Genomic DNA, 16,035 nt, shown 5'->3' on the forward strand with positions numbered 1-16,035 from the left:
AATTCCTTAATTGCATTTGCAAAATAGAGAATCAAACATTTTGCAATTCCTGTTTTGCGGTTGGCATTTTGGGATGATACAATCCCAAAAGACTTTTTCCAATTCGCAAACAGGCCGATTCTGAGAATCATTTGCAAATGGGAAAAAAGGCTTGAAACATATGGCCCATAGTAACAGAAAGCCATCTCCATTGCTCTGCTGTAACAATCTTGGATATTTTTGCTGCTATTTGGGCACAGCCATGGTAGACTCAGCCACCAGTTTGTTTGAGAACACAACCAATAAACCCTACACATAGTCAGGACAGTGTGAAATCGTTTTTCTGTCCTTTTTTTTTTAAATGGGACTCTTATATGTTACGGCAAAGCCAGATTGACAGCCTCCTGACCATTTCTTAATTTCTTCTAAGATGGATGTACCATATATATATAACGAGCGTGGACCCGGTAATTATCATGCATTTTCTTTATTTAGCGATTGCCGCCATTACGCGTTTCGGGAGATCCCTCCCTTGATCACATGGCAGCCTAAAGGCATCACCATTCGCTTTATAAAGTGCAGGTGCAAAGCAGCCAGTAATAGACATGGTAGACATACTATTGCTTCAGTACATTTTGCAAATTACATTCCACATTGATTGGATAATACAGTCAAATGAACATAGCAATTTTGAGATTTTATAACTCTCTCTCAAAAACCTTACTCCATAGATGGATTTTTTATACTGACGTAATGTGCGCCTGTAGAATTAGTCATTGCCTAAATGCCAATGGTACCTAAGCATGCCACCATGAATCAACCTATCAACTTATCCTAGTGCCTAATAAAATAATAATAGTGCTCAACCATATAGTGAATAAGTATTAAATAACAATCCAGATAGTTTGAGTTTGTCAGCAAGGCGACATTCATTCGTGTAAAGAGTTTTGTATGGAAATAAAAGTGCATAGTGCTATAATAGCAGCATTCAGTTAACCTTACTGATTTTTAACAAGCGTCTGTAGGAAGGTGTACAGGTCCTCACTGATATTGAGAACCATTAGGGTGCTTTGAGTCAAGTCTGAGGATATAAGATGTTTCTAATCTTCTCAGTTTGCATTCCCTATGTTCCCCACTCCGCTGAGGCATGATGGTGTCTATTGCGTAATACTTGAGGTGTTTGGGGTCGCTATTATGGCTCTGTTGAAAATGCCGTGCCACCGGATAGCTATCATCCTTATTGCAAATGGCCCGGATATGCTGTAGCACTCTCTTGTGCACAGGCAATTTTGTGCTCCCTACTTAACGTAGGTTGCAGCTACAAGTGAGCACGTATACCGCAAATTCGGATTTGCATGTTATATGTTGTCCGATTCTGCAGGCCGGATAGCCAAATGCCGGGGTATAACTGGTCGTGTTTACTCCATGCTGGCACGCCTTGCATACAGCGCATTTGAAAAAGACTTTTCTTGCCGCTAACCATGGTGCCTTTCTTTTGGATTCAAAATTAGTTCTTACCAAAGAAGACCCCATATTGTTGTTTTTTCTAAAGGTTATCGATGGCATTCTAGGCATGGATCCCCCTATTACCGGATCACCTTTGATAAGAGGCCAAATTTTACGGACTATTTCCCTGATTTGTTTCTGTTGCTTTGAAAAACTCAGAATTAGTCGAATCGGTTCCTGCTCCACCCCTTCATCCTGATGTTTTTTCATATATTGCAAAAGATCCTTTCTAGCTATTGACTTGGTTATCCCAATACACATCTAGGCTGTACCCCCTATCCAGAAACCTATCTCTACACTTTTTCTGTTTCACCTCGCATTCCTCCTCCTTGCTAAAAATCCGCCTAATGTGGAGCATTTCCCCATATGGGATGCTCCTCGACAGGTGTGGGGGGTGCGCACTAGAGGCGTTTAGGAGTGTGTTTCCTGATGTTGGTTTCCCATACAGGGTAGTACTAAGCTCATTTCCTGTCACTTGTATCCTCTCATCCAGAAAAGTCACTGTTTCTCTACTTATCTCTGCCGTGAAGTGAAGGTTAACTTCATTGTGATGCAATTGTTCAATAAATTCATTGGCACTTTCACTACTCCCGTTCCAGACAATAAACAAATCATCAATGTAGCGCAACTAAGTTACTACATTGTTGTTGCACACAACTTCATGTTGTCGCCTGAGGCCCAGCTCCTCCCACCAGCCCATAAATAGGCAGGCGTAACTGGGGGAGAAGCTGGCCCCCATATCTACACCCTGCGTTTGTTGGTACATTTTACCGTCAAAAAGGAAAAAATTGTTCTCTAAAAAGAATGTTATCATTTTTACCAACATGTTGGAGTGCTTGGAATAAATAATTGGTCTACTTTCAAGGAAATATTCAATTGCTCGCATGTCATCCCTATTCCTAATACATGTATAAAGGATGGACACATCAAGAGCTACCAACAGATATGAAGACCTCCATTCTATATCTTGAATTTTCCTAAGGAAGTCACTTGTATCTTGTACAAAAAGATTTCAAATTCCTGACCATGCCCTGTAAAAAGAAATCAATATATCTGGAGAGATTCTCCAATAGCCCATCGCATGCAGAGATAATGGGGCGGCCCGGAGGTCTATTCATACACTTATGGATTTTGGGTATGAAATAGATCACCGGGATATTGGGATGCTCCTTTTTATGATAGTTAAATTCCTCCCAATTTAGCATTCCCACACTCTTCCAAGCCAACAATTGTTTATAAAGGGCTTCCTGGGTGTCCTTGTGCTTTGTAAAGGGAACCTTTCTGTAATACTCAATATTATTGAGTTGGCTGTAGGCCTCTTGAAGATAGTCCTGCAAAGGCCACAGCACCAAGTTTCCGCCCTTGTCCGAATTGCGTATTATGATTTGGTCATATATAACCTACTTTATTTTTGTGATATATAACCTACTGGCGGTCGCCAGTAGGTAGTTATAGTTAGGACCTAGTTACCCTAGGAAAATGGCAACATTCTAATCCCAATAACATTGGCGTCGATGGACGAATCTTCGCAAAAATTTAAAAACAAATTCTTTGTTGAGATCAGCTCCTATGTTTAAAGTTTGGGGGTGATTCATCAAGGGAGGGGCAGAGGAAAAAGGGGGGTCCCAAAACGTGGTTTTTCAATGTTAATTTCCAAAGGAAACTTTAGACAAGGCTATAGGTCGAATTGGTAACGGAATTACACCAAATTTGGCAGGGAGAAGGGTCTTGGTCTGGAAAGTATGCTTTTGTTTATTTGGTGTAAATCCGTTCAGTAGTTTTTGAGAAATATTGAAATTTACTGATATCGATATTCGGGAATGCTTCCATCTGATTGGCTGAGGCGTAACGAGCATCAGCTTGCTGTTGATTAGCTACGAGCAGTGCGAGTGGTTGCAACTAGGAAGTGTTGGCTGCCATTTTGTGATTCTGTTGAAGCGAGTAAGGGGAAAAAATGGTGAAAAAAGTGGGAAAGAGGAGGGTAGGAGTACTGTAACCTCTGTGGGGTGTTTAGGGTGTGCTATAGAGGGGCTACAAAGCAAAGTATTCACCCATACCGGTGTGAAAGTGCTGGGCTAAGGAAATTAAGTGAGGTATTGCCTTGTGTGTGATGTTGCTAAGGTGAGCTGGTGCGCGACTCAGGGATTAAAGCATGAGCCCAAACTGTGTGTTTTATGCTGTGAAGTCATGTGCCCTGGCCACTGCAGTACAGTTGTAGAAGTAGTGTCAGCATGTGTTTATACCTAGAGGGATGAACTACTGACCCGTACTGGTGTGAAAGTCATGGGTACGGAAAATATGTGAGGTATTGTCTAGAGTCTCTAGAAGGAGGAAGTGTTAGCTGCCATTTTGTGATTCCGCTGAAACGAGTAAGGGGAAAAAAGTGTGAAAAAGTGGGAAATAGTAGTGTAGGATCACTATAACCTCTGAGGGGTGTTTAAGGTGTACTATAGAGGGGGTGCGAAGTGAACTAATGATACATATGTCTGAAAGTGATAGTCTATGAAAATTAAGTGAGGTATTGCCTAGAGTGTGATGCTGCTAAGGTGAGGTGGTGCGGGATTCGGGGATTAGAGCGTGAGCCCAAATTGTGTGTCTTATGCTGTGAAGTCAAGTGCTGTGACCGCTACACTGTAGCTGTGCAAGTAGTGTCAGCATGTGTTTACAACTACTAGGACGAACTACTGACGCGTACTGGTCTGGAAGTCCTGGGGTACAGAAAATACTTGACGTAGTGTGTAGATTCTCATACTGCTAAACTGAGCTGCTGCCGGACTCGGGAATTAAAGCGTGAGCCCAAACTGTGTATCATATGCTGTGAAGTCATGTGCTCTGGCCGCTGTGCCATATCTGTGCAAGTAGTGTCAGTATGTAGTTATAGGTACTCGGAGGAACTTTTGTTTCGAACATTGGAACTTGTCTATGGTGCTTAGGGGTGTTATATAGGGAGTGCGAAGGTATATTCGCGTGTATGAAATGAATTTGGTATTTGCAAAGTAGAAAGCACTGACTCCTACAGGTCTCATGGTGCTGGAGGCGTAAGGTGAGGTGCTGCTGGAGTTGGGGATAAAGCTAAAGAACTACTGAACCCTATTGTGAACTTTTAACCTGCATGTGGCGTTAAATGTTCGATAAAATGTTCCAAAAGTATATCATTAGGTTAAAAAAATTGATGAATTTTTTACCTGCAAGTGTCGTAGAATGTTCCAGAAAGTGTGGTGATAAAATAGGTTGAACTTGTGACCGTATGTGGCGAGGAATATTAAGTAGCTTTTCGTATGGATAATTCAAAATGAACCAATGGAGGTAAGTTTTGGAATGTCCCTTAAGGAATGAAGTATTGTGATTTGTTCTTTACATGTATTTATGTGTAGAGCGACAGAGAAATTGTGCCATTCCTGGTTTCATTCTTGATGAAGTCGGAGCTTTACATGTACTATGTGACAAAGAAAGAATTGTATGTGTTTGTGACATTTGAAATCTGGATAACAACTACAAAGGTGAGTATGAAATGAATAAGGTGTGTTATGTGTTCTATAGTAGTGATTAAGTATTTGAGGTGATGTTTTTAATTTTGAAAATATTTTTTATTTCAAAGTAATATAGTATTAGTAACGTGTGGTGATATTGGTTATAAATTATGCATAACATTTGAGCGGTTGTTAAATAAGCACTTTATATATGTTTAGGAATTTTTCACAGAGAAGAAGTGTAGTTTATCATCTTTATACGACTGTATGGTTTTCAAAATGAGGTACAGCGTTAATATGGCTTTGTAATATATTCTGGGGGATTAACAAAATGTCGCACATTTGCAAATGATACTTTTTGTGGAAATAGTGTGGTGGAGGTGGTGGTAGGAGATGTATGTGTTATTATGTTAAAAGCGATAAAAAAAATCCAGAAATGTTATGTGGGCAAGTTTTGGTCTCATTTTTGACAGTGAGAGGTAGATTTGAATGTAAGTCAAGGTAGGTTGTTGTACAGTTGGGCCATCTACAGTGTTTGGAGATTACATGGAGAGGAGATGGAGATAGGAAAAGTGATAGGTTCCTTTTATATGTACGCATAGTTTGAATCATGTGATCCTAGGTTGAGATATAATATGAACATGGTTTCTGGTTTGCATTTGGGTTGAAGGACTGGGTTCTTTAAGACCCAGCGGTGCCAGGGCACAACACCTGAAACCTTCGTGGGTAACCTGCTCCGGCGTACGAATCACAGAGACACGGGACACTTCCTTCGGCGTCAAAGATTCAAGGTTTATTTGCTGCAGGGAACACAGAAGTCACGACAAGTACACCACGTGTAACTTGGGGAGACTGCTTCAAATTGGTTCTGTGGATCGCTCCTTTTATACAGTTTTTACCCATAGGACAACATGGCACACAAAAGTTTACAACCCGGTTCCCACCATTATCCCCCAGAGGGGTCGTTTTGGTCACTTTGAAACACATGAGGTCCGGAACATAAGTGCGGAAACATTTGGTGGTTCCCAACTGTAAAAACCCATCTTCCCACCATTAGCGAATTCCAATCAGCAATAAAACAGATCGAAATAGGAACGAGGACAGGTGCAGAGGAAGACGGAGACAGTGGGGAGATTGGAAAGGGTGTAAAAGGGGAGGTATCGGGAAACACGAGATACAGGCATCAAAGGGACGTGCCTAATGAGATGCACGGCTGAGACAATAAGTCCGTGCGGCAAGATGAGCCTCGAGCGGCGCCATCTGCTTTACAGTAGCATCCCCCTCGTCATAAAGACACTTACAAAGAACATGTGTCTTCCGCAAATATCTTGGGAGTCCCAGGGTCGCGAAGCGGACAACGTCCGTTCGCTGGCTACTTGAGGGCAAGAGACAAAATGGATGCCGTATCTAAGATGGAACCCGTGGGTACAGATGAAAAACCCACATAACAAACGAACGGTTTAAGTTAGCACAGCGAAACTGCGCACACTTACTAAACTCGTCATTTGCGGTTCATAGATACCAGACTCGACCATATTCGTGCGGGTCGAAAACACCACTTACAATTGTCACGGAACCTCAGACGCTCCTTTTGCCCTCATGTAGGCAAGCACTAGTCGGAATCATATTCGATATTCATCAAACCATCGAGATGTTGCTGTAGCATAGCTCTGTCCAACCGAGTCCCCTTGGTAACAGGTGGTTGTCTTATACACGTTGTAGCACAGAGGCCACATAAGGCAGGACCACACTGCACACAAAGGCAACACGTGAACAGGAACACTACAACGACTCCGATGATCATCAGAATCTTCCAACCCCAAGTCGACATCAGGCCCCAAAACCACCCAAGTAGCGTCCAATCCCCTACATCCACGTGTATGGATTCGGAGATCTTATGCAACCTCGAGATGGCTTGATAGACAGTCGGAGCATTATCTGGAATAAAGATGCAGCAGCTCGAATGGATCACCTTACATACCCCACCTCGATCTGCTAAGATGACATCTAAAACCATACGGTTTTGTAACGTCATAAGTCTATCCGCCTGAAGTTCTGTGGTGATATTACCAAGGGCACTGGCAGTAATATTAGCTGTCAATTCTACCACTCGAGTCAACTGTCTCAGGTTCCTACTATTGACCATAGGTCCCCAAAACGGGAGGAAACCCTTGAAAAAGTCTCCTGCCTCTTGACCGGCAGTATCCTCTTCGCTAATTACGCCTCGCACAACTCTAGTCTTATGATAATCGGCATCTACAGTGAACGTCAGAGGCAACAAATTTGCAATGAAGCATGAGCCCATGAAGTCAGCGGGCAGCCATGCATATGCACGATCATAGCAGATAAAGTATGTACCCTTGGCAGCCAGAAACACAGGGGACGAGAACATCGGCAGAATGTAATTTTCAGTGCAAGCACTTGCTCCAAGTCGGGCTTGCGATCTTCGGCCACGACCCATGAGACAAAAATTACCAGTGTGGGGTACGACCCATATTGGAGGCGAGCTTTTAAGCTGCTTTTCGCTAGTGAACGCACTATATTCACCTCTACTTAGGACCCTATAGGCCTGTACCTCTTCTTCGGGAATAAGCGAGGGATCATAGATATCACTATCTAAATCCTCTATTGCTATCGACAAAGGTTTTTGATACGAGGTAGGACCAGAGTAGGGGGAACGTGGTTCTCGAATGGGGTGGAAACCCAGTGCGCTTCGAAACATTGTTTGAAATGCTCGAGCTGACCCTTGGGAACTATACGGTAACACCAGATATGGAATTCCCTTATCCGTAGTATGTGGCATCAACCCACACACCCAACAATTAGTAGTGTTAACCACTAACTGATGCTGATGAAGGAGCTGAATAAAGGAATTGTTGCGGAATTCTACACGTCTAGCCTGCTCGTGTTCCGGTAACATATGAAAGGAATGGGGAGAAACAGTAGAGGTAAGTTTAGGGTCAGGAGTAGGAGTAGGTGTAGCAGAAGGCAAGAAGTAAGACATCGTATAATACACCCCACCCGCAAATAATGCAGAAGCAGTCAAGAACAATACAAACAGTTGGAATATAAAACATTTGGTACGACTGAGTTGCTGCAGCTTGAATCTGTGAACCTGAGCTCCCTCCAAATCATTCAGCTTCGAGAATGCCATTCCCTACGACCGTCCGCAACGTTTCTTGACGCACTTCGTTCTGTGCAGTAATAGTCAATCCCTAGGAGTTCCCAGGAACCGACAGCCTTTAACCTAGCGTCAAGACCTACTATCCAGAAGGAAGTACGCGCGCGGCCTTACGGCCTTCAATGCACAATATGTATATATGCAAAAACAAAGTCTCTCAGCTGTAAAAGCAAAAGTATAAGGAATGAAGCTCAATATATGTACAAAATAATCACAGTAATATGAATGTTCAAACTGATCACGGAAAACGGGATAATGCAGTTGTCAATACAGAAAAGCAGGATCTTTTTATTAGTCTTTAGTGCGAGATCGTAGAAAGTATCGGGTTTTCCCAGGACGTGTCTGCTCGTCAAACAAAGGATCCGTTGAAGAGACAGCGTCCTGCTGATCAGTTGAGTGTTCTGGTCTTGAGTCTTTGTTCAACAGTGTCTTTCTGCTGCGCTGAGGATTCTCCAACAGGCTGTGCGTCGCTGAAAGGTACAAACGCCGGCAATGTTTCTGTTTCAGTTGATGCAATGCCTCTCCTTACCCACGGGTCTGCCGGCAAAGGGATGGGGACTCTTTTGGTATGGGTGGCATGCACCCAATTCTTACGTCCCTCGAGACGAACGGCAGTCCTCGTGGCCTGGAGCACTTGATAGGGTCCGGTAAACCTCGGGTCCAGGTTATTCTTGTGTGAAAAATTTCTCGTCACCACCCAGTCTCCGGGCTGGAGCTGGTGGCCTGGACCCTCCGTCTGCGTCGGCAATGCGTCGTAAACCTGTTGGTGAATTAACCTCAGTTTAGCAGTCAAGTCATGTAGATAATCGATCAACATTGGGTACTCAAGATCAGAGAACATTCCTGGCCTAGGAACCCCCCACACATTCGCAGGACGGCCGAACACTATTTCATAGGGACTAAGCCCTACTCGGGAGTATACAGTCGCCCTAGTTGACAGTAATGCTAAAGGTAAAGCGTCACGCCACGTAAGACCAGTCGTAGCCTGAATCTTCGCTAGCTTTAGTTTAAGGGTGCCGTTGTACCCTTCAACCAATCCAGCTGACTGGGGATGATTGGCGCTGTGGAATTTCTGATTAATTCCAAGGCCCTTACACACACTCTTCATCACACTACCCACAAACTCACTTCCATTATCTGACCACACGACTCTAGGCATTCCATACCGAGGGAAATATTCCTTCAGTAGGATTTTCGCAGTAGACAAAGCAGTATTGTCTTTGAGAGGATAGGCCTCGATCCATCTGGAGAATGCGCAAACCACAACTAAAACGTATTTCAGGTTGTTGCATCGCTCCATATGGATGAAGTCCAATTGAATCACCTCAAAGGGGTATGAAGGGGGAGCAAAACTGCCAGGAGGAGTTGGGGTTCCTTTGCCGGGATTGTACATCATACACACCATACAATTCTTCACCAGACGTACAGCACATTTCGTAATGCCATCATTCTTCCACACCGGAGACAACAATTTACAAATACCTTTCACGCTAATATGTGCTAACCCATGCGCCATTGTCACAACGGCCAGCACATACGCATCAGGCAACAACCATCTTTTCTGATCTGACAAATCAATCCAACAACCATTCGCATCCAACTTTCCCGTGCTTTCTTTCCACTTCGTCTTTTCAGTGTCGGTGGCTTCATTCTGAATTGCTTTCACACTCTCGATAGTGTCCTCACACATACTCGATTCTGTAGGCCACCTAACCGAACTCGTCACATACATTCGAGTGCTAAGGTTCCGGGCAGTCTCCTTAGCAGTCTCATCCGCAAACGCATTACCACGACCAACATCATCCGTCACCTTACGATGCGCACTACATTTAACAATCGCTACTTGTTTAGGCAACGTCAATGCATCCAAAAGATCATTCACAAGCTGGCCATGCTGAATCTTCGTACCGTGCGACGTCAAGAAACCTCTCTCTCTCCACAATCGTCCAAAACTGTGAGCGACGCCAAATGCGTATTGGCTGTCGGTAAACACATTCACACGTTTCCCTTTCGCTAACACACATGCTCTAGTGAGAGCAATCAATTCTGCAGCTTGGGCAGAATTCTGATTCAACCTCGCAGTCTCAACCACAGTATTCAACGTTACAACAGCATAAGCAGTAGTCACATCGCCATTCGGCAACTTAAAACATGACCCATCCACATACAATGTACCATCTGGTTCTTCCAATGGGGTGTTTTTAAGGTCCACTCGACCTTTTGTTTCCTCCTCTGTCCTCAAGTAGCAATCATGTTCTGCTACTTCATCTGACTCTGTGCTAATTGGTAACAAAGTTGCCGGGTTCAGAACATTACAACGTTTTATTTGAATGTGGCTTGCCAACAGCGTCAACTCGTACCCAGACAACCTCGCACTCGTCAAGTGCTGAGTTTTCGTACGATTCAAAAGAGTATCAACTGCATGCAGAACCATCACCGTAAGCATATTATCCATGACCAATCCTGCTGATTGTCGGATGGAGACCGCAGCTGCCGCTGTTGCTCGTAAACAACTCGGCAATGCTCTAGCTACTGGGTCCAAGGTCGAGGAAAAATATGCACATGGACGTTGCTTACCACCAAAAGGTTGCGTTAAGACACTCAAAGCACAACCTTCCCTCTCGTGAACATATAACGTAAACGGCTTACTGTAGTCAGGGGTACCTAACACAGGAGCCGAACACAATGAATCACGCAGTTCAGAAAAACTTTTCTGACACTCTTCCGTCCATGGTAAAGGAGTTGAAACATCCTTGCACGTAAGAGCCACCAATGGTTTCGCTAGCAAGGAAAAATTAGGAATCCATTGCCTGCAGTACGACGTGATACCTAGAAAGGCACGCATATCTCTTTGGGTTTTTGGCACAGCCATTCGCGCAATTGCTGCAATTCTCTCTGGGGTCAACCTCCTTCCCTCCTTTGACAATAAGTGACCTAGATAGGTTACTTCTTGACAACAATATTGGAGTTTAGAAGGGGACACCTTATGATTCAACTCACAGAGATGTTGCAGCAACGACACTGTAGCAATTTTGCAAATGTCCTGAGTATCAGCAGCCACCAATAAGTCGTCGACGTATTGGATTAAGGCCGCACCAACCGGCAACCTAAACGCATCCAGTTGACCCTTCAAGGCTTGGCTGTAAATAGATGGACTTTCACAGTAGCCCTGAGGAGCGCGTTTGAACCGGAAGCTGCGTCCACCAAGAGAGAAACCGAAAAGGTCCCTGCTCTCCTCGGCAATCGGGATGCTGAAAAACGCATTTTTCAAGTCAATCACCGAAAACCAAGATGCAGAAGCTGGAATCAGAGTCAGTAGCGCCGTAATGTCAGGCACAACGGGAAATTGAGGAACCACAATTTTATTCACCTCCCGTAAATCGATAACAAAGCGATAAACAGGCGGTTTTGAAGGATCAGTACGTTTAAGAATGGGCAGCACAGGGCTGTTGCACACGTTTCCCCGAGTCTCTTTAATGACATCTTTCTCGATCAAATCATAGATGATCGCTAACAGTGCTCGTTCACCATCAAGGGAGATACGATATTGGGGAATACGTGGCAGTCGCACATTAGATCTCAATTGTACAACATAAGGGGAGATATCAAGTAGGCCCACGTCATTTGGACCCGTTGCCCACAAAGACGCAGGAAGAGAACTCAATTCCGGTGGGAGCTTATCGAGGGACAAATACATAGGAGAGACAACCCTCTCTCTTAACGTAAGCTTTACACCCGCAGGAGAACAATACAAAGTCGCGTACAAACGTTTAAGCAAATCCAGGCCCAAAAGATTTTCACCACAACCAGTAGTCAAAATCAACGGAGCTTCTAGCTCACGTGGCCCAATTTTAAGGGGCAAAGGGCGCGAAACTGGATTGCTAACAGGGGCGCCAGAGAATCCAACGGAAACATTTGTTAAGCCAGACAAAGGTGCGCCAGGGAGTTTCGAATGCATGATAGAACTTTTCGCTGCACCAGTGTCCAACAGAAAAGGCTCAACGACGCCCGATGTAGCAACTGCGACGTAAGGCCCTCTCTGATCAACCGGAACTGATGCCACTCCCTCTCCTTGTCTATGGCTGTCCTAGTAATTACAGTCGTCAGTTCCCTGATCGACGTAATAATCGTCTACATTGTACTGCGCAGATCGTCCTTGCGATGATCCACGTTGATCGAAACAATTATTAGAATTAGATGAGTTATCTGAGCGATCATTCTGAGCACCACGACCTCTACCACGTGATGCCTGCTGTGAACCACCACGACCTCCTCTAGATGAGTTACCATTGTTACGTTTATTCAAAACAGGGCAATTGAATTTAATGTGTCCCTCCTGTCTACAATAAGCACATTGATTGTACCCTAACGAGGATCTTTGGGAGGAGGAGTCATTACGAGTTTGGGATCTGTTCGATTGCGGCTGCGATCTATTCTGTTGTGAATTATTCTGATTCGAACGTGGAGGATACGCTTGCTGAAGCAACACTTTAGTTTTCAGTTCCTTCGTCTTTTTGTCAGCACGGTCGTTCTCCTCTTTCTCCCTATTCTCATAATATTGCGCCGTAGCCAATATCTGAGCCGAAGTAGAAACGGCCCATGCACTTTCCGAATTCTTTAACTTATTGCTCAAATCGGGCAATACATTCGAAACAAATTTATCCACAAACAATCTTTGACCACCCTTGGTGCCCATATCCTGTCCACTATGGTCGATGAATGCTTCCTCGAACCTCGTAAAGAAGTCGGAAACACTCTCATCTTTCTTCTGCTTACAAGCTGACAATTTGTCCCAGTTTACCCTCATAGCTGGCATAAGAGTTTTCATTAATGTTATTATTCTTTGAGGGAGAGCAGCAATCAACTGTTCAGGCTTAGCACCACCAACTTGCAACCCATCCGCCGCTACAATGGCCGCCCAATCACCACCTAGTTCGTTTGCGTGATTTTCCTGACGAATCTTAGCCCATACCGGTTGCGGTACGACATTGCCAAACAACATATCGATATCGGCAAGATTCATTACCGTAGCATCTACGAGCTGCGATAATTCTTTGTAATACCCTGCAGGATTTTTGCGAGGGTCAGGCAAAGATTGCTTCACCTGCAACACTTCTGATCTTTTCCATGGGAGATGTATCCATACTCTCTGAAAATACGGCAGGATAGGTGGAACGTGAGCAGCATCACCTGGCATCAACACGGGTGGAACTTCACGCATGGGATATTGGCCAGACTCATCTGGTTGTTTTTCAATATCCTCAACGAACAATGCATGAGGTATCGGAGCGGGACGAAAAGATAGCAACCGCTCAACAGCACGTCGAACGTTGGTATCCACTATCAGCCCATTTGCGAACTGAAGCTGAAGATCAGACAGGGCGGTCAGCACCTCGTCAGGCGCGTCGGCCGCTATTTGATCATGAAGGAACTTACACATTTCGTTGAACACATATCTCTGGGTTGGTATATTGAATTGACAAAATGTTTCGAGAACAACACGGGGTGGACTTCTAAGAGGATTTACCATCCAACCCATCGCCATATTATATAGCGCAACGCGTTCTCTGTTTCCAGGAAGCTGACTACGTCTCTGAGGACCATCGGAACCAGCGGACCCATGAACAGGTCCGAGCGAATGAAAGAAGCTAGCCGCAAGAGGAGTAGTACGAGAACGAGTAGAGGGAGAAGCATACGATACAGGACTAACAAGAGAAGGAGTAGAAACAGTAGCAACAGCAGGAGTTAACAAAACAGGAGCAGTAGCAGGAGCAGTAGCGGGAGCAGGAGTATGTGGAAGCGGAGGAGCAGTAGGGATAGCAACAGGCAAAGGAGCAGGAACAGTCGGAATGGCAGGTGCAGGTTGAGGAACAGGCGGAGGAAGAATAGGCGGAAGAATAGGAACGGCAGGGACCACAGGAGCTGCGGTACCCTGTACATACGGAGGTGGTGACTTCATAAGATAAGACATTAAAGGATCCTCAACTGGCTCTTCCTTCTTTTCCGACTCCGTAGGCAAAGCGGGATAACATTTATCTACGGTCATACGCTGTAGTCTATCAAACACTTCCTTATCCTTAACCTCCTTATCTCGCTGAAATTGCTCTGCTTTCTTCACTATGGTAGCGACATTATCTCGCTGAGTACGTTTATTCTGTCTGATTTCTTTCTGTCGGGCTTCTTTGCGCCACAACCGAAAGGCATCAAACATGGCCGGCCTTGACTTTCTTTCGAACAATTTAATCTCTAGATTATCTAAGATCGGGGCCTCGAAGCTACCATGAGGTGGCCAACGAAGGTCGCCGTCCTTCTTTGTGTATTTAATCCAATAATCGTTAAAGGTAATTGGGCCTAGCCCATGCTTACTATAGAGCTCATAAGTGGGAGTTCCAACCGGAGGTATCGGACACGAGTCCTCCAGTCGGGAATCCGTACCACAAGGTCTGAAACAATTAAACAAAGTACTGCGACCAGGCATCTTGCACACTAGCCGAGTTTCACAAACTTCAAGGGTTACGGGATTTACCAAGTCCCAGCAAAGAACAAAACCCTCGGTTTTTGGCGGCTGCAGTCGTCAAACAACACAACAAAGTACGCTAGCAAAGTGTCACCGACAAAAACACTCACACAGCGTTAACAACAAAAACACTCGCTAAAGTGTCAACAACCAAGAACTCTGGGAGCGACCCACAAATACTTAACTCAAAGATCGATGGCGTCACCAGGAAGGCCCGTCAGTCGTCTCGCTCTACCAAGGTCTACGCCAGGCGCCAAAACAGGTCTACAGTCAGGGCAGCAGTCCGTCGCAGCCGTCAGGAGGCGGGAATCTTCGCGGGAAAAGTCTTCGGGCCACTTGTTTCGACAACAGGATCGATGAAGCGGAGTGCACCTTCCCTCGGAGATTTCACACGAAGTTCCTCACGATCGTCGGGCTTGGACCGGTACCACTGATGCAGCCCCACGTTGGGCGCCAACTGAAGGACTGGGTTCTTTAAGACCCAGCGGTGCCAGGGCACAACACCTGAAACCTTCGTGGGTAACCTGCTCCGGCGTACGAATCACAGAGACACGGGACACTTCCTTCGGCGTCAAAGATTCAAGGTTTATTTGCTGCAGGGAACACAGAAGTCACGACAAGTACACCACGTGTAACTTGGGGAGACTGCTTCAAATTGGTTCTGTGGATCGCTCCTTTTATACAGTTTTTACCCATAGGACAACATGGCACACAAAAGTTTACAACCCAGTTCCCACCATTATCCCCCAGAGGGGTCGTTTTGGTCACTTTGAAACACATGAGGTCCGGAACATAAGTGCGGAAACATTTGGTGGTTCCCAACTGTAAAAACCCATCTTCCCACCATTAGCGAATTCCAATCAGCAATAAAACAGATCGAAATAGGAACGAGGACAGGTGCAGAGGAAGACGGAGACAGTGGGGAGATTGGAAAGGGTGTAAAAGGGGAGGTATCGGGAAACACGAGATACAGGCATCAAAGGGACGTGCCTAATGAGATGCACGGCTGAGACAATAAGTCCGTGCGGCAAGATGAGCCTCGAGCGGCGCCATCTGCTTTACAGTAGCATCCCCCTCGTCATAAAGACACTTACAAAGAACATGTGTCTTCCGCAAATATCTTGGGAGTCCCAGGGTCGCGAAGCGGACAACGTCCGTTCGCTGGCTACTTGAGGGCAAGAGACAAAATGGATGCCGTATCTAAGATGGAACCCGTGGGTACAGATGAAAAACCCACATAACAAACGAACGGTTTAAGTTAGCACAGCGAAACTGCGCACACTTACTAAACTCGTCATTTGCGGTTCATAGATACCAGACTCGACCATATTCGTGCGAGTCGAAAACACCACTTACAATTGTCACGGAACCTCAGGGTATTG

This window comes from Lissotriton vulgaris, chromosome 3_1 (assembly GCF_964263255.1).
Source record: "Lissotriton vulgaris chromosome 3_1, aLisVul1.2, whole genome shotgun sequence".
Lineage (NCBI taxonomy): Eukaryota > Metazoa > Chordata > Amphibia > Caudata > Salamandridae > Lissotriton > Lissotriton vulgaris.